This window comes from Elaeis guineensis, chromosome 3 (assembly GCF_000442705.2).
Source record: "Elaeis guineensis isolate ETL-2024a chromosome 3, EG11, whole genome shotgun sequence".
NCBI lineage: Eukaryota > Viridiplantae > Streptophyta > Magnoliopsida > Arecales > Arecaceae > Elaeis > Elaeis guineensis.
This window is the reverse complement of record NC_025995.2, coordinates 18,928,017-18,946,895: the sequence shown is the minus strand read 5'-3', so window position 1 is coordinate 18,946,895 and position 18,879 is coordinate 18,928,017. Positions and strand designations below refer to the sequence as shown.

Genomic DNA, 18,879 nt, shown 5'->3' with positions numbered 1-18,879 from the left:
ACAATGAAACAGGATAACTCGGTCTCACCCTGGAGAAAATATATCACCAAGTGTGCGCTGATCAGGGCAGCACCTATACGAAATTTATAGACTCTTGAGTCTATTGCATCATTTGGGCTTATTTTTGACCCATCGACCAGGAAGGATGTCAGGGGAGGGGGAAGACTTGAAATTGGATAGCCCTGCATCACGTACCCCAATCCGAGATTATGAGCTAGCAATCAAGAGCATTGCTGCATACTCATAGAGAACTCTCTCTACAAACATATTTCATCATGATATTATTTAGCAACAATGGAACAAAATTCAAATAATTAACATTCAGCTTCAAGTCAAATAACTAAATCAAATATCTTACAAAATAATATTCCATAGTTTTACATCTGATTTCAATAAATTATAATCTAATAAAAATATCAAAGTCTATCTCTAGTTTTCTCTCCCATAATGAATCCATGAATCAAGATATAAAAATAGTAAATATAAAGTAATGAGTTAAATAGCCTAGTAAGTATGGTATACTTTAGTTAGATAAATCAAGCAATAATAATATACTAAAAATAAGCATGCATAATCATCAATTCAAATATATAGCATTGATCAAAATATGATCCTTATGAATTCATTTTTGTTTATAAATTGATTTCTTTTCAAAACATCATGTCTCGATAACTGTGAACTAAATTAAAATATCAGTGCAAAATCTCTATTGGCAGGATATCACCATTCCATTGGCAAAGTATCAAAATACTAACACACAATTGCTATTGGTATAGTATCAAAGTATCGACATTTAACCACCTCACTAGCAAGGTATCAAAGTACCAGTATTTAACCTCCACAAGCAAGGTTCAATATATAGTCAAACTATGAGTCAAAATTTATCTTAAATCAATATACTTTCCTCAAAAATATAATTTATATTCTAAATCAAATAATTCATAAAGTCTGTGACATCGAAATCAATCAGTATGATTTATATCAAATTTAATACATTCGATCATAAATCACTTAATATTTTGAAAAACAGATATATTCGATAATTCAAAATATATGAGTCATATTCATAAAGTATGAATAATCTAATACAAAAAATATTTTATAGTTTATTGATAAATTTAAAAAAAGTATAATATTACTTATTTCACACATACTCCAATAAATCTATATAAGTTTATAAATTTTTTTTCAAAATCTTTAATTCATAGATTATATCACAATATCTCACTGTTGGACATCTTTTTATCAAGACGACTATACCCCTAGATAGAATTAAGCCCACTAATTAGAAAAAATATGGATAATTAAGAAAGATGGGATTAATACATAGTCGTATTCAATGGTTTGGATCGATCTAGTTATCTAATTTTATCCGATCAAGATCAAATTATGATATATACAGGTAGTTTAACAGAGATCGAGAGTGATCAAATCAGTAGTGTGCGATAAGAGTCAAAATAGAGGCCAATATGGTGCTCGACGATCAAAAATTAGTTCGATCAAATAATTTTATTTAATCTAAATTATTTAAGATAAAAGAATTCAATAGAGACTAATAACAATTAGATAAATTCAATAGAGACTAATGACAATTAGATTCTATGTTGCTTGACGAAGGCTTGGATGGTGCGAACATGCTACTTGACGAACATGACGGTTCGAAGTCTCTCTACTTGAATAGTGTAGATTCAAATCAACTAGACTCATGACACTTCATTGGATTCATAAATCAAGTAGAGAGAGAATATCAAAGGAGAGAGAAATTAACAAAATAGAATAAGGCTGATTAGGCAATATTGTGTGGTATTCTCATTAATTCGATCAAAGTGATTTTATTAAATCATGATTGAACTAATATATAGATTAATCAATAAAAATTATAGTTGCTCAAATCTAATGGTACCCAGTCTAATCACCAAGGTGGGTGCTGACATATGCTATCCGACAACTATGGATTAAGATTCCTCCATCAAAATCAATTAAATTCATTGAAGAAAAGTCCTTTACTAGATCAATTCAAAAGAGATAACCTTCACATATAGAGATAATTTTAGAGAGAGAAACTTGTAGAAAAAAATTAGAGAGAAAGTGGGAAGAGAGTAGAAGGAAAGAGGAGAGAGAAACTCTCTTCTCTTTTTCTTTCTTTCTTTCTTTTTTCCTTTTCTTTTCTCTTTTCTCTTTTTTCTTTTTCTTTTTTTTTTTTTTTTTTCTTCTTCCTCATGGAATAGGGGACCTTCTGTTCCCATTTGCTCCTAGGAATGGAGGCCACGGCCAGTGTAGGTAGGGTTGGTAGTGGTCAGGGCCATGGAGACATGGCCGGTGCTTCTCTTCTTAGTGATCGGTGGCGACGGATGGTGCCAAAAATTCAAAGAAAAAATTAATAAAAAAATAGAAGAAATATGGCTTGATTTCTCCCAAAAAAATTTCAGTGAGGTTTTAAATGATGAGGAAGGAGGAGGAGAGGGTTAATCAATGTTTGCGCACCTCTCACCCGGCTCTTCTGATGATTATTGGCTGAATTTTCGATGAACTTGAGAAGAGGAAGATGGGTCTTTCTTTCAGTGAAGAATGGTAACTGACAGTGAAGATTTCACAAAGGACTTCATCCCTTTAAGTAAAGGTGGAGGAGAGAGGAGTTGGATTCCTCCCTAGCTTTGATTTCGACTCCATTTGGGAGTCCAGTGGAGGATAAGACTCTCAACAAGTCTCCTCTTTGTTTTCTTTTTCCTTTAATTCTCTTTTCCGCTGCTTTAAGATTCATGTGGTCAGGATTGATGGGTATATCAGATCAACATGATGAGAAAGCTCAGCCAAGGTCATCAGCCTCGAAAGGAACCTATTGGTGAAACATCTCAAGAGCCAACACTAAAAGAAAATAAGTTATTAGCTATGAAAATTTTTTATCGTTAATAATAATTAGCAACAAAAATTTCGTCAAAAAAAATACCGTCGTTGATAATATTTTATGATGAAAATTTCTTTTCGTTGTCAATAAAAGTAATTTACGACGAAACATTTTCATCGTAAAAAACTAAAAATGAAAAAAAACTCATTCATAAAAAAAATAATTTATGATGAAAACAATAGTCGTTAATAAATAATAAATTAATAGCGATGAAAACATATTCGTCGCTATTATTTTGAACTTTTTAGCGACGAAAATTTTTCATCATCAAAAATTTTATTTAATTAAAAAATAAAAATTTTAGTGACTAATATTTAAGTTGTAAATAAATATTTTTCAACAGAATTTTACGTTGCTAATAATTATTTGTGATGAAAAATTTTTCGTCACTGTTAATTATATATTTTTTAAAAAATTAAATCATTTTTGTAATTTTTTTGTGATGAATATTTTGTCGGTAATAATTTTGTCGCTAATTATTTTTTTTTAATTCAGATATATTTTTTTAAGTTATATGTATAATATTTTTTATAAATTAAGAAATTTAAATAAAAAATTTACATAATAAAATGATAAATAAATTTTATTATTCTATTATATCAAATTAAAATTTTAAGAGTTTTAAAAAAAATACATCAAAGAGCTGTCACATATCGGCATGTGAAGAATGAGGTGGGGATGGAGAATACTCGACGGAGCTCGGACTGGCCTGCGTTGGCTCAGCATCTAGATCATTTGCTCCATGTGCGCCATCTGCTCCATCATCTAGATCTGGAGCTACTAATACTGGTCGATGCATGCAGCCAGCTCCTGAGCTCGCTACTCAGCCTACTGTCGATCCTTGACAGCCTGCCTCTACACCTCCATCAACTGAGCCTGGCACGTAGAATGGATCTCAGCCTTAGATAATCGTGAAGATGAAGGAGCAGTGATCCCATATCCTAGACCTCTTACATAATAGGATCTCGTACCGAACACCCGATCACAGATCTCATCATCTGTGGGTGCGGTCGAGCCCTCAAGGGTAGATTGGGATCTATGTCGGTCATACAATCCTGAAAATAAAAATTAGAGTTATTTTAATTTTTTAATAAAGATCAAATTGTGAATAAAAAATTAATTAAAAAAACTTATAAAGAGCTCCTAGCTCCCCGTCGTCCACTCCCCGACCGTCGCTGGTGGGTCCGCTGGTAGATATCGATCCTACCAAGAAGCTTACCACTCTCAGAATCTATCTGTAATTTGAGAATTATTTAAAATTTTTTTAAATAATTAAAAAATATATCATAATTAAAAATTTAAAAAATATGTACCACATGCTCCATGTGACGAGCAAATGATCTCCAACCCCACAATGCGGCACGGTCTGTCTGTCCAGTCGTCGCATTCTGGGTACATCGTCTCTATAAAATTAACAGTAAAATTATAGATAACAAATATAATTTAACAATAAATGATTAAGTCATTAAAATCTAAAAAAAAATTAGATATGTAACCTGATATGCCGGATCCTCATAATGCTAGCATATGGTAGTCCAATCGTCGATGGTGATGCTGTCGTAAGGCTATAGCTGCGCTGCCTCCTGCCCATGAACCTGCACCATTCGGTACCAATGCTGATGCATGTAATGGCGATAATCTTTGAAGCGCAAGGATAGATGGGTATCGATCACTCGCCTCACATGATTATCCTCGAAATCGATGATGTCAAATATACCCTGCCAATAACAAACATTAGAAGAGTACTATACAAATTAAATATTCATAATATAATTTATTTTACCTATAAGTGTGTGTAGAAAATTTATCTCTGAGACGGGACAACATAACGCCAATCGAAGAGCATCACCGAGGCATAGCTACGGCATATGATGCCCAGCTCGGTCTGCCATGGCTCACACCATCCCCTAATGGGTCTGGTGTAGTCGGCCGATATCTCTATTCGGAGATGCTGTCCGATAGCCTATTTCGCAAGTGCACGAAATCGCTCAAGTAATATAATGATAAATAAGAGATCGTTTCCACGAGGACTGAGTTTAATTACCAAAAATGAATGCTAATTTTACTAATATCTAAACGATCGAAACTGAATGATAGTGGAAAATAAAATTAACTCTAAAGAACTCAATGAAAGCTGAAGCAAAATTCGATTGATAAAGTACTAGGGTATATCTGATTTCACTTGGACCAATTATCAATTCCAGCTATTCTGATTAATAATCCAAATTTAATTATTAATGCAAGGATAAATAATCCTAAATTATTTAATAATCTCTCCCGAGTCTTATTAAATATACTAATTAAAACCTATAATCTATCTTCAATAGTAAATTAGATTTCAATTAGTTCAATAAGCACAGTGATTATTTTCAAGATCCCACAGGTCAAATCTTCTGTTCCCGCTCCAATTATTATTCCGATGATGTTTGTTATTAACTCCAATTTATAATCTTCCTTCCCAGTACCAATTATAAATCGAAATCAATCAAGTACCAAAGATAATAATACTTAAAAGTATTAAGTGCAAATAACAAACAATTGCATTAACAAAGAAAATTAATACAAGATTCTGAAATTGAAATTAAATCCAAGCTACATCAGGTACCCTAGCTAGAAATTTAGCTTTTCATCATATCAAAATCAAACTCAAGTTTACTTGAATAAAACTCCAAAATCATCCTAACAATGAGTTCTAGAAAATAAATGCAAAGTAAACAAGAGAAAGAATTAAAAACTCTGAAGGAATTGCAGAGCCAAATGAATCCTCTCTTCAAATCTTCCAGATACTCCAAACTCTCCTTGCTTGATCTCTAGCTTTCAAAGATGATTCCCTCCCTTCCTGCTGGTGTTTTAGGATCCTTAAATAGGGCTAGGGCTAGGGTTAAGGTGGTATTTTTCTCATGATTTTATTCTATATATCATTCTTTTTATTTGGTATAGAATCTCTCCTCCTTTGGATAGGCTTTAAGCAACCACCAGCCATCTACTCCTTATGCTGCCCAAATTTTCTGATTTTATCATGATTTCCATAGTAAAAGAAGGAAAGGAGGCATGGTTAATTAGAGGAGAAGAATTTCTTCCTTTCTGGGTCCACCAAAATAAGGTAAGGTTTCGGCTGCCCAAATCAAGTTTTTCAAGAATTAGTTTCAATTCTTTCTCAGTTTGCTCCTCATGCAGAATTAGTTTGGACTCTGATTTTCTTCCATTTAATTCTTTCCAAGATAGCTCTTTGCCACCCAAAATTAGTTGCCATATCAGATCTTTGTGCCAAGAAATACTAAGAAGAATCTGGGTGTATCGGGTGTTTCTTGTTGTGTCCAACATTGTTACCAACTTCAACCTATTGTAGCCACCTCAACTGGAATCCAAATTTAATTTTGTAAATTATGTTCCTTTCTTGCTTCTCTCAAAATTCTGTAGGATCTAATCTTGCTCAATTTGGGGTCCTGTAGCTTGTCTTTTAGGAGTCCTCACACCAAAATATCCAGAATTTAGATTGGTTGACTAGATGGGAGAGATTAACTGCTTGATTTATTTTCTGCATCTCTAATTTCTTTTCTGGCTGATGATGCCAAAAAGGATAAGGTGTGGGGTCCATTGATATCTTGATTTGATTATTCTGCTTTGAGGTGGACTCTGATTTTGATGCAAGACCTGATAACTCTGGATGACAAACCCTGCTGAATCGGACTCAATCAATTTACTTAATTTGACCTTTAAAATATGGTTAAGCCCAATTAGGTGTGACCTGGCTCAATTACCTGCAATTGACATAAAACATATCAGGTTCTTACATTTATTTAGTTAATTATTATATCAATTTCATCAAAATCATTAAAACTAATAATAATAATTACTATAAAAATGTAATACATCAAATACCCCCAAACCTAAGTTTTTGATTGTCCCCAAGCAAAAGAAAAGTCCAAATCAAAAATGGAGAATCTCAAAAAAATTAATGCTAAAAACTTTATTTAACATTAATATACTCAAAATCCATCTAGACACAAAGGAGTAATACCCAAATGCCATGGCTTAACCACCCCAACTCAAAACCGAAAGGCAAACCCACAAGCTAACTATTCCAAACTCATTCATACTCAAACAAAATTACGCACAATCAATAGCTACCCTGCTTCCTTTAGGTTTTAATAAAATAATTCGGTTCAAACATCCAATCCTGAATGCAAAATCCTATCAGCCCATCTCCACTAGTGCAAACAACGTACTCAAGAGATCAATAGGACTTTTTCGGGTAAAAAAAATGGAAAGCAAGCAACAAGAATGATGGTTATGGTCACATAAGTGAAAATAAATTAACCATAATAAATCAGAGCATACTCAATTACTTATGCTTTACATCCCTTCCTTTATTTGTTTTATTTTATACTTTTAGAACAGCCTATACACTTTGGCACTCTTCCTTAAGTCATCATTTGCCTTTTTACGCGAATACCGACATTGGTGATGAAGGCACCCGGTTACTCAGCAAGTCATATACTCAAAGTGCTTTGCATACTCATAATTCAAGTCACTGTTTGACGTAAAAGCAAACATGGGGCTCATGAATGCTCCTAGTTACTAGGCAACTTGAAACAGCGGAGTAGATTGTGCTTTTTTTTTTTTTTTTTTTTTTTTTTTGAAGGGAAGGAAAACTAAAAATTCAGTATGCTCTAACCATTATAATCAATTTATTCTCAAAAAATATGAACAGTAGATATGAGATAGGATGAAAAGAAAATACAAGGGGTCAAAAAGGATATGCCAAAGGAATGCCTATATCATTTCTCCCAAGTAAATTGTCTACATTTTATTGCAACAAAGCTCACAAATAGGATTGGCGAAGCAAAGTAACTATCTCCTATACGAGATTTTATTTAAGTATTTACAAGTTTAAAACAGTCAATCTCTGAATTTGACTTCCAAATTTAAAGCTAAGATAGCCAAACAATAACACAAAAGTAAAATTATCCCCCTCTATATCCTTACAAGTGATCAATGAATCAACATTCTAATTTTTTTTTTAAATTTTATTATTAAAAAATAAAGATAAAGATGCAAACATAATGGCAATCCTATATTATTAACACGAAATGCTCATGCAAATGCATCCCCAAATCTGAATTAGACATTGTGCTCAATGACAAGATCATGATCACAATATATATTATAGCAAGGCATTCTTAAAGGTTAGTGGTACTCCCCTTTGTAGCGTGCCTATGCGCTTGTGTGAGTTTGCAACTCGTCCTCAGTCATTTCATCTCTCTTATCTTCTTCAATGTGCCTACAAAAAGTGAACAACGTCCATTCAAACCTTGAAAATATAGTGAGGATTAAAATTGACTAAAAAAAATTTTGCTTGGGTTGCCTCCCAAGAAGCGCTAGTTTATAGTCGTTAGCTTGACTATCCCAATGCATTATGTCAGTGCTATAGAGGTTTTTGGTTGCTCAAATCCTCCATCTATGTATTCCTTCAACCTTTGCCCATTGACTTTGAAGGTCCTATCACCACTCTTCAGCTCAACAGCTCCATGTGGAAAACTTGTATAATCTCAAATGGACCTGACCACCTAGACCGGAGCTTGCCTGGAAATAGCTTTAGGCGAGAGTTATACAGCAACACCTTTTGTCCTGCTTGGAATTCATGCCTCACAATATGTTTGTCATGCCATCTTTTCGTTCTCTCCTTGTAAATTCTTGCATTTTCATATGCATGGAGGCGGAACTCATCAAGTTCATTAAGCTGTAATAACCTTTTCTCCCCAGCAGCTTCCATATTGAAATTTAGCAACCTAGTTGCCCAGTAAGCTCGATGCTCTAGCTCCACAGGTAAATGGCATGCTTTTCCATAAACTAAACGATACGGGGATATCCCAATTGGTGTTTTGAATGCTGTTCTATATGCCCATAACGCATCATCTAATTTTAGGGACCAGTCCTTTCTTGATGAGTTGACAGTAGTCTCCAATATTCTTTTAATTTCACGGTTGGAGATCTCTACTTGTCCACTTGTTTGAGGATGATATGGTGTTCCTACACGATGAGTAACACCATATTTTATCAATAGAGAATTCAAATAATGATTACAAAAATGCTTACCTCCATCCGTAATGATAGCTCTTGGAATACCAAAGTGTGTGAATATGTATTTCTTTAAGAACTTGAGCACACTCTTGGCATCATTAGAGGGAAGTGCTACTGCCTCAATCCATTTGGATACATAATCCATCGCCACCAGGATGTATTGATTTGAATGAGAAGGAGGAAAAGGCCCCATAAAATCTAATCCCCACACATCGAACAGTTCTACTTCAAGGATATTGGTTAGTGGCATTTCCTGTCTAAAAGAAATATTTCCAGTTCTTTGACATCGGTCACAAGAAGAAACAAAAGCAATAGCATCTTTAAACAGGTTAGGCCAATAAAAACCACACTGTAATACTTTAGCAGCTGTTTTGTTGGGTCCAAAATGGCCTCCACACTCTAATGAATGGCAGTGTTTTAAAATATTTTTAATTTCATCATCAGGCACACATTTCCTGATAAGCTGATCTGGACAATACTTATATAAATATGGATCCTCCCAAAAATAATATTTTGCATCATGTAAAAATTTCTTTTTTTGCTGGTAATTAAATTCCGGAGGAATAATATCACATACCTTAAAATTAACAATATCAGCATACCAGGTGTACTAGATGTGAGTAATGCAAATAATTGCTCATCAGGGAATGACTCATTAATGGGTACCTCAGTGTTCTCAATTTCTTTACTTAACTCTAACCGAGACAAGTGATCTGCTACAAGATTTTTTGCTCCTTTCTTATCCCTAATCTCTAAGTCAAATTCCTGCAATAAGAGCACCCAACGAATTAGTCTCGGTTTCGCATCCTTCTTTTCAAGTAAATATTTAATTGCTGAGTGATCAGTATAAACTATTGTTTTTGCTCCTATAAGATATGGCCTAAATTTATCAAAAGCAAAAACAATGGCGAGCAACTCTTTCTCTGTGGTGGCATAGTTCAACTGTGCATTATTCAGTGTTCGACTCGCATAGTACACCACATGAAGTCTATTCTCCTTTCTTTGTCCCAAGACTGCTCCTATAGCATAGTCGCTTGCATCACACATGAGTTCAAATGGTAGATTCCAGTCAGGTGCAGTGATGATAGGAGCTGAGATTAATTCTCTCTTTAATCTGTTAAAAGCAACCAAACATTCATCAATAATTTTAAAAGGCGCATCCTTGATCAATAAATTACAAAGAGGTTTGGTAATTTTAGAGAAGCCTTTTATAAATCTTCTATAGAAGCCAGCATGCCCTAAGAAACTCCTCACTCCTTTAACAGATGTTGGTGGTGGTAATTTTTCAATGACCTCCACCTTTGCTTTGTCTACTTCTATCCCTCTAGATGAAATCTTATGGCCTAAAACTACTCCTTCCTGCACCATAAAATGACATTTCTCCCAGTTCAACACAAGATTAGTTTCTTCACAACGCTGTAGAACTTGGGAGAGGTTAGTCAAACACATATCAAAAAAAGGACCAAAAATTGAAAAATCATCCATAAAGATTTCAATAAATTTTTCAACCATATCAGAGAATATAGACATCATACATCTTTGAAAAGTTGCAGGTGCATTACATAACCCAAATGGCATTCTCCTATATGCAAATGTTCCATATGGACAAGTAAATGTAGTTTTTTCTTGATCCTCAGGTACAATAGGAATTTGAAAATATCCTGAATAACCATCTAAAAAACAGTAGAAAGGATATCCGGACAATCTCTCAAGCATTTGATCAATAAAAGGCAAAGGAAAATGGTCCTTTCGTATGGCTTTGTTTAACTTCCTATAATCAATACACACACGCCAACCAGTGACTGTTCTAGTGGGTATCAGCTCATTTTTATTATTTGTAATAACAGTCATCCCCCTTTCTTAGGAACTACTTGAACAGGACTCACCCAACTACTATCAGAAATAGGGTGGATAATTCCTGCATCAAGTAACTTCATTACTTCAGCTCTAACTACTTCCTTCATATTAGGATTTAACCTACGTTGATGCTCAATTGAAGGTTTGTAGTTTTCTTTCATTAAAATTTTATGCATGCATATACTGGGACTAATTCCCTTAATATCATCAATAGACCAGCCTAATGCTCTCTTATGCTTTTTCAACACATGCAACAATTTTTTCTCTTGTTCAGTAGACAAATGAGCAGATATAATGACAGGAAAAATAGATGAGTCTCCCAAGAATGCATATCTTAAGTGAGAAGGGAGCTGCTTAAGCTCAAGCTTGGGGTTTGGCTTAGCCTCTACTGAATCCTGTATTTTCTCAACATCATTTAATACATCAACATGCTGTTTATTTTTAACACCATCAATCAAGTCATATTTAGAATTGTCAATTATTTCACTAACAAATTTATTAATCACATCTAATCTAAAACATTCATCATTCTCAAGAGGATATTTAGATGAATTAAGCACGTTAAAAATTACCTCTTCTTGTCCCACTCTTAAAGTAAGCTTACCCTCATGGACATCTATAAGTGCCTTACCAGTTGCAAGGAATGGACGTCCCAATATCAAAGGAACCTCTCTATCTTCCTCCATATCCAAGACAATGAAATCCACTGGGAAGATAAATTTATCCACCTTGACTAATACATCCTCCACTATGCCTTTAGGATATGTCACCGATCGATCAGCTAGTTGTAATGAGACACTGGTCGGTTTCACATCCCCTAGTCCAAGCTTCCTGAAAACAGATAAAGGCATTAAGTTAATGCTAGCACCTAAATCGCACAATGCTTTAGTAAATTCGATATTGCCAATATTGCATGGAATTGTAAAACTCCCTGGATCCTTTAATTTTGATGGCAACTTGTTCTGAATGATTGCACTGCACTCTTCGGTGAGCATGACTGTCTCATGGTCCTCTAGCCTTCTCTTTTTGGAAAGGATGTCCTTCAAGAATTTGGCATAGCTAGGCATCTGAGCTAATGCCTCTGCAAATGGAATATTTATGTGTAGTTTCTTGAAGACCTCCAAAAACTTCAGAAAGTTCTTGTCATCCTTACTTTGCTTGAGCCTTTGAGGAAAAGGAACTGGTGGATTGTAGGGCTTTACTGGCTCTTCCTTTTTCTCTTTTAGCTTCTCTTTGACCAGTCTCTTCTTGAGTTTGTTCCTTTACTTGTTCTTTAACAGGCTCTTTCCCTTGTTGTTCCCCTATTGTTTTCCACTCCTCAAGGTAATTGTCTTCACATGCTCCTTCGGGTTCGTTTCAGTATTGCTAGGCAATGACCCTTGAGTTCTGTTAGCTACCATATTGGCCAACTGTCCCATTTGTATTTTCAAGTTTTTAATGACAGCTTGCTGGTTTTGAAAGTTTGCCTTAGTCTCACCCATGAAATCAGTAGTGGCCTTAGTGAGAGTTGCAACCAATTCTTCCAGATTAGACTTCTTTTCTTACTGTGGAAAATCAGGTGGTCCTCTATTCTGATAATTTTGTTGTTGCTGTTGATATCCCCAGGAAAAATTTGGATGGTTCTTCCAGGCAGGCGTGTAGGTGTTTGAGTATGGATTGTTCTGTTGCCTTCCTTGGTTTGCCACATATTGCACTTGTTCTTGTACTGGAGGCATGAATGAGTTGTCAATCGGGCAATCTCGAGTAGCATGTTGCCCAGTACACATCTCACAGGTCTGCACACAAGTATTGACAGCATTAATAGACAAATGATCTAATTTTTTGAAAAGAGTGTCTACTTTTGCATTGAGTGCAGTAATAGCGTCTATCTCATGAACCCCAGCAGGTCTCCTCGCCATATTTCTCTCATTGGGCCATTGATAATTGTTGTTGGCCATTTCCTCCAAAAGATCATAGGCCTCATCAAGCGACTTCCCCATCAATGAACCTCCAGCAGCAGCATCAATATTAATTCTGGTATGATTATTCAGCCCATTGTAGAAGGTTTGCACAACCAACCATTTAGGCAGCCCGTAGTGTGGACACCTCCTAAGCAGATCCTTGAACCTTTCCCAGGCTTCATATAAGGTCTCCATGTCAAATTGCACGAAGGTTTGGATATCAGTCCTCAACTTGGCAGTCTTAGCAGGTGGAAAGAATTTTGCCAAAAATTTTTGTGCTAAGTCATTCCAAGTGGTGATCGAGCCAGCAGGAAGAGACTGTAACCATGCTTTAGCTTTGTCTCTAAGTGAAAACGAGAATAATCTTAGCCGAATTGCATCATCTGACACTCCATTATGCTTAAGGGTATCACATATCTCCAAGAAGTTTGCAATGTGCGCATTAGGGTCATCATTGGGTAATCCTCCAAACTGAACTGCTGTCTGGATCATTTGGATCAAAGCAGGCTTGATCTCAAAGTTGTTTGCTTGCACAGGTGGTCTTGTGATGCTAGATGAAGCTCCATTCACGGTAGGCATGGCATAATCCCGCAGTGCCCTGGGGTTTGCCTCTCTAGCAACCTCATTATTTCCTACTAGGATTACTTCTCTCCTTGGATCTTCAGCCATTTCTGGATCTACTTTTGCCTCAGATTTTTTCCCTTCTCTGACTGCTTTAATATTTTGTTTACAAGTGCGTTCAATTTTTTGACTTGAAATGGGGTTTGATTCAATTCTCACAAGTCGACCCAATTCTCTTTTCCAAGTTGTAATTTTGAAAGATTATTATCTTTTTTTTTTTTTTTTTAAGAAGAGAGAAGAGGAAAGAGAGAGAAAAGAGTGCTAGAAATGAGTCCTAAGGAGTCCTAAATCTAGAGATGAAAGAAAAGAGTGTTTTAATTAGGTTTAAATTTTAATGGCAAACAAGTTAGCACAAAATGGACTTTCTATCCTAAGGTTAACCTAGATCTAGACAGCTCCTAACTGTTCCAAGATCGCCTTCAAGCACTCCAAGCCCAAAACTGACTAACTGTCTCGGCCAGGTAAGTGTAAGATGTGGGAGGTCCCCTGCTTGTTGCTTTTCTTAGACACCAACTGAGTTGGCCAGGTCAGACAACGGAACCAATTGAAAACCACCTTCTTAAACCACTTGCCTTAGACACCGAGCAATTAATCAATTCGAACCCGGTCTAACTTTAGGGCTTTCTTGTCCTATTGAGCTCGAATATCCTATGGCCAACGTTTAATTGATTTTAGATTAAGGTCTAGGTTATGCAGGATGAAGGATGTGATTTTTGGGCTAAGGAAGGGTGATCAAATCTCCACCTTATCTGATTAATGGTTAAGTGCCCTTAAAGTTAATTATGGAGATGCAATGCAAAGAAACAAGATGTCCAATCAAGTTTGATTTTTTTTTTTTTAATATTTTTGGTTATACTATATTAGTTAAGCGTTATGAAATGTTGAGGATTTTTTTTTTTAAATATCTAAAAAAGTAAAATATCTAGATTACTAGTAAAATCAACTATTTTTGATATTAAAGCACCAGTCCCCAGCAACGGCGCCAAAAACTTGATAGCCTATTTCGCAAGTGCACGAAATCGCTCAAGTAATATAATGATAAATAAGAGATCATTTCTACGAGGACTGAGTTTAATTACCAAAAATAATGCTAATTTTACTAATATCTAAACGATCGAAACTGAATGATAGTGGAAAATAAAATTAACTCTAAAGAACTCAATGAAACTGAAGCAAAATTCGATTGATAAAGTACTAGGGTATATCTGATTTCACTTGGACCAATTATCAATTCCAGCTATTCTGATTAATAATCCAAATTTAATTATTAATGCAAGGATAAATAATCCTAAATTATTTAATAATCTCTCCCGAGTCTTATTAAATATACTAATTAAAACCTATAATCTATCTTCCAATAGTAAATTAGATTTCAATTAGTTCAATAAGCACAGTGATTATTTTCAAGATCCCACAGGTCAAATCTTCTGCTCCCGCTCCAATTATTATTTCGATGATGTTTGTTATTAACTCCAATTTATAATCTTCCTTCCCAGTACTAATTATAAATTGAAATCAATCAAGTACCAAAGATAATAATACTTAAAAGCATTAAGTTGCAAATAACAAATAATTGCATTAACAAAGAAAATTAATACAAGATTCTAGAATTGAAATTAAATCCAAGCTACATCAGGTACCCTAGCTAGAAATTTAGCTTTTCATCATATCAAATCAAACTCAAGTTTACTTGAATAAAACTCCAAAATCATCCTAACAATGAGTTCTAGAAAATAAATGCAAAGTAAACAAGAGAAAGAATTAAAAACTCTGAAGGAATTGCAGAGCCGAATGAATCCTCTCTTCAAATCTTCCAGATACTCCAAACTCTCCTTGCTTGATCTCTAGCTTTCAAAGATGATTCCCTCCCTTCCTGCTGGTGTTTTAGGATCCTTAAATAGGGCTAGGGCTAGGGTTAAGGTGGTATTTTTCTCATGATTTTATTCTATATATCATTATTTTTATTTGGTATAGAATCTCTCCTCCTTTGGATAGGCTTTAAGCAACCACCAGCCATCTACTCCTTATGCTGCCCAATTTTCTGATTTTATCATGATTTCCATAGTAAAAGAAGGAAAGGAGGCATGGTTAATTAGAGGAGAAGAATTTCTTCCTTTCTGGGTCCACCAAAACAAGGTAAGGTTTCGGCTGCCCAAATCAAGTTTTTCAAGAATTAGTTTCAATTCTTTCTCAGTTTGCTCCTCATGCAGAATTAGTTTGGACTCTGATTTTCTTCCATTTAATTCTTTCCAAGATAGCTCTTTGCCACCCAAAATTAGTTGCCATATCAGATCTTTGTGCAAGAAATACTAAGAAGAATCTGGGTGTATCGGGTGTTTCTTGTTGTGTCCAACATTGTTACCAACTTCAACCTATTGTAGCCACCTCATCTGGAATCCAATTTAATTCTATAAATTATGTTCTTTTTTTGCTTCTCTCAAAATTCTGTAGGATCTAATCTTGCTCAATTTGGGTCCTGTAGCTTGTCTTTTAGGAGTCCTCACACCAAAATATCCAGAATTTAGATTGGTTGACTAGATGGGAGAGATTAATTGCTTGATTTATTTTCTGCATCTCTAATTTCTTTTCTGGCTGATGATGCCAAAAAGGATAAGGTGTGGGGTCCATTGATATCTTGATTTGATTATTCTGCTTTGAGGTGGACTCTGATTTTGATGCAAGACCTGATAACTCTGGATGACAACCTGCTGAATCGGACTCAATCAATTTCACTTAATTTGACCTTTAAAATATGGTTAAGCCCAATTAGGTGTGACCTGGCTCAATTACCTGCAATTGACATAAAAATATCAGGTTCTTACATTTATTTAGTTAATTATTATATCAATTTCATCAAAATCATTAAAACTAATAATAATAATTACTATAAAAATGTAATACATCACTGTCCCGGGTGCTCATGTCTCTAACGCTCTAAAGCGAGGTTCTTCGATGGATCTTACCCTCGCCTGACCACCAATATAGACTGATCTGAAACAATAATAATAAATCATTAGTATGATCCAATAAAAAAATTAAATTTGATTATATATAAAGTGTAATGATTAATACCACTAGGACCAACCTCACTGGGACCCGACTCACTCGTAGTCGGCTCACTGGGACCTGCCAGTGCAGGATCCTTTGACACTGGTATCAGTGAGGCAATGGAGATCGATGAAGGTGCCTCAACCTCCGAGCTGTCTGCAGGTAACTATGAAGCGACCGTCGTCTATCCCCTGATGCCATATCTGCAAGAATTGAGATGTAAATAAATATAATATTATATAATAATAATAATAATCAAATAATATTCTAATGAATATAATTATATCGCCACATACCTGGAGAACAATGGACAGATAACTATTGAATACCACATAATGAAATGAAATATCAACTATTAACAATAATAAATTATTACTTTTCTAAAAAGTCCGAATATGGAACATCCAAGTTTCGATCTCGATGAAGATCGAAACTTGAATAGGAATCTACGGCTCAATGTAATTTAAATACCATCTCTGAACATGCATTCGAAGATAGATTTCTAATTTATTAAAAAAAAATAACTTCGTATTGAAATTTCTTGATCAGAAATTTCAATAGAGTTTTCTCTAAAATAGAAATATCTTTTTTATTTATCATTTCAGCAACATACAAAATAGCACATAAAATAATTTAATTATAACAAATAACAGCAATGTGCATTGTGTTAGTGAAAAAATAATCAGTCAAATAATTAACTAACTTCAGTAGTAACACTAAAAAATAATATGCAATAATTATAATAATATGCAACAATCATAATGATTCGGGTGCCCTAGTCTGGCCCGGCACGGACCTGACCTGACCCGACCCGCCCGGCTCCAACCCAACCCACCCCAGCCCGACCCAACTTGGCTCCACCCAACTTGCCCCAGCCTTTCGGACCCAGCCCGACCCACCCCATCCCAGCCCGACACCCCCCCCCCCCCCCAGCTCCGCATCACCGGCCCCAGCTCGACCCGCCCCGGCTCCATCGACCCGCCCTGACCCAACACGACCTGGCTCCACCCGACTCACCCTAGCCTGACCTGACCCATGCCAGCCCGACCGGACCTGGCCCGACCGGCCCATCCAGGCCCGACCAACCCCATCCAGGCCTGACACACAAGCTCCATTGCTGCGCGGGCCGCCATCAAGGCCAGGTGGCCATCCCTACATGCGACTGTGGCATGCGGCGGCCCACAGGCCCCACGCGGCCGCGGGCCACAATCTTGGCCCAGGGTGACCGTCCCGGCATGCGACCGCAGCACGTGGCGGCCCGCAGGCCCCTTGCGGCCGTGGGTTGCAGTCCGGCCAGGCGACTGTCCCAGCATGCCGGCTCGGCCAGGGCGGCCATCTCGGCACACCAGCCGTGGCACACGGTGGCCCGCAGGCCCCATGAGGCCGCGGAATGCCGTCCCGGCCAAGCGGCCATCTTGTAGGCCCCACGCATCGCGGGCCGCTGTCCAGCAGGCCGGCCGCAGCACGTGGCAGCTCGCAGGCCCCATGAGGCCGCAGGCCGCCGTCCGACCCATGCGGCCGGCCGCGGCACGCGGGCGGCTTGCAGGCCCCATGCTACCACGGGCCGCCGTCCTTGCCAGTGACCATCTCAGCATGCCGGTTGTGGCACGAGCGGCCCGCAGGCCCCATGCAGCCACCAGCCTCCGACCGCGGTACGCTGGCCATGGCACAACCCAAACAAGAAAAAAAGAGACTTACCAATGGTGGCGACGGAGGAGGTCGGGATGGGGATGGGGACATCGGAGGGGAAGGAGCTCAGGATGCGTGCGCGAAGAGAAAATGCCCGCAGGGGGAAGAGGAAGAAAAATGAGTTTTTGATGGAACTTGATAGGATGCAGGATATTAGCAACTAAAATTTCATCGCTAATAATTTTTTTGTCTCCAATTTAATTTGAATGAATAATTATTTGCGATGAATAATTAATTTCATGCTAATAGTTCCGTCATAAAAAAAAATTTTGCTAAAAAAATTTACACACAAAAATTATTATTTTCGATGAAAATAAAATTTTCATCATTGTTTAGAGCTTATTAGCAATGAAAATTAAAAGATTTCCGTCGCTAATAGTTCCCACCATAAAAAAAAATCCTGTTGGAAAATTAATGCCCCAAAAAATTATTATTTACGATGAAAATATTATTTCATCATGAATTACATAATTAGTGACAAAAATTATTTTTCATCGCTAATAATCAACAAAAAAAATTGATTCAAAGAAGAATTTTTTAATGAAAAATTTAAAATATGTCTTGTTTTCCCGTATTATTTTCTTCCATTCATTTTTCATTCATCTCTTAATTTGGATAATGCAAATAAAATGTATATATGTGCGTGTGTGCACGCGCACGTAATATATATATATATATATTATATATATATATATATATATATTATATATTATATAATATATATATATATTATAT

At 36.2% G+C, this 18,879-nt stretch overlaps 1 pseudogene; it reads left to right on the top strand.

Moving 5' to 3' along the window:
• Nucleotides 1–18,155: 18,155 nt before the first annotated feature.
• The window catches only part of LOC140856195 (disease resistance protein RPM1-like), a 60,222-nt pseudogene continuing 59,498 nt past the window's right edge, over nucleotides 18,156–18,879 (top strand).